A 1,485-nucleotide genomic window follows, 5' to 3' on the forward strand; every position below is an offset into this window, starting at 1 on the left:
AGATGGCCTTCCACAGGCCTCTGCAGGAGCTTCTGAACCAGGCCACTGCCCTGGCCCACACAGAGAAGCTCCTGCAAGTGGAAGGTAACCCAGCACCTTCCCGTCAGCTGTGCCAGGGAAAGCTGGTGGTGCCATTTGGCCAGTACCAGAATGAGCCGTTTCACTCATTGGGGGCAAATGATGTGGGCTACATGAAGTTGTAAGCATATTATATTTAACAGCCTGTATTGTTCTTGTTATTCATCTTTATTCACTATCACAGTTGCACTGACATTAACCATGACAGTACTACATTGATGTTTATGATTCCAGCCTGCTGACAAACACAGGGCAGAGGTCAGTAGTTCACATCCAAAGAGGGAGATCAGAGAGCAGCCTGCAGCCACAGCCTGACCTGTGGAGAGGACAGAGCAGCCAAAGAAACTTTAAATAGTCTTTATTTTCATGTACACTCAGGTTCAAACTGTAGATAGTTTTTACTTTTATTACTTTTCATTCTTAAACATGTTCAATGATACTTTGTCTGTGCTGTAATTCTCTGTGTTTCCCCACCTCATACACTTGTTCAATAAAGTTGTCAGTGCTACATGAACAGTAAGTTGTGGAACATCAATTCATAGGGACACAGAGTGCCAGATTACTTGCATGCAAGGACATTTACCTTCATTTATAGCTTTCATCTATTATTGAACATCACAGATCATCAAGTGTCAAAGTGACTGATCCTGGCTTAATGTGCAGTCTCTTGCTGCCATCTAGTGGCCGTGGCATGAAAACACATTTCAACTTCCTCCTCTCACAAATGACTGCTCTGAAGACATCAGCAAGATATGACTGCCAGTGCTTTGCATAGGTCATGTAAACAAGATGTTTTCTTTATCATTTATGCAGAGTATTATTATTGCCCTTGAATATTTAAACAATGTTGAATGACAGTAGCCACAGTTATAATCATGATTACTGTAACAGTAAAAAACACAATCCAAACTATGTTTTTATTTTTTAAATTCTCTTTCCACTGTCCTCATTTCCACCCCTCCTTTTCCCCCTCATCCATGCCATCAGCATCCATTCGCTTTAAAGACAAAGAGAATAATAATTGTGTGACCATGTGAGCTGACAACAATGTCCTGTTTGGCTTCAGCAGCCTCATCCATCCCATCAAGCAGTCCCTTCAGCAGCTCCCACCTTCATCTCTCCCTCACAGGGAGTCTGAAGACCTCCATGCTGGGGGCCTGGACCCCCTACATTGGTCTTCTCCTGGCCAGAAGGCCAGCAATGGTCCTGGCCAAGGGCTTGTTATTCTGTTTAAAAACAAAGGATAACAGAAGTTTGTTTGAATTTAGTTGTAAGCAGATGCACATCTCTGAGGGGTCCTAATGCAAGGATCAATGATGTTTTTGTTAGTGTATATGTATCAGAATAAAATGCTGTATTAGGGCATCTGCCACCCACTCCCAAGTCCATAACACTTTCAGTTCCCCA

At 42.8% G+C, this 1,485-nt stretch overlaps 1 long non-coding RNA gene across 1 annotated transcript; it reads right to left on the reverse strand.

Moving 5' to 3' along the window:
* Nucleotides 1–227: 227 nt before the first annotated feature.
* On the reverse strand, nt 228–1,228 carry LOC108890470 (uncharacterized). The gene is made up of 2 exons (XR_001962161.2): nt 1,189–1,228; nt 228–394 (listed from the first exon to the last, which is right to left on the reverse strand). It is a non-coding gene; the product is annotated as an uncharacterized LOC108890470 (long non-coding RNA).
* Nucleotides 1,229–1,485: the final 257 nt, after the last annotated feature.

The sequence above is a fragment of the Lates calcarifer genome, unplaced genomic scaffold (genome assembly GCF_001640805.2).
Source record: "Lates calcarifer isolate ASB-BC8 unplaced genomic scaffold, TLL_Latcal_v3 _unitig_1765_quiver_1012, whole genome shotgun sequence".
NCBI lineage: Eukaryota > Metazoa > Chordata > Actinopteri > Centropomidae > Lates > Lates calcarifer.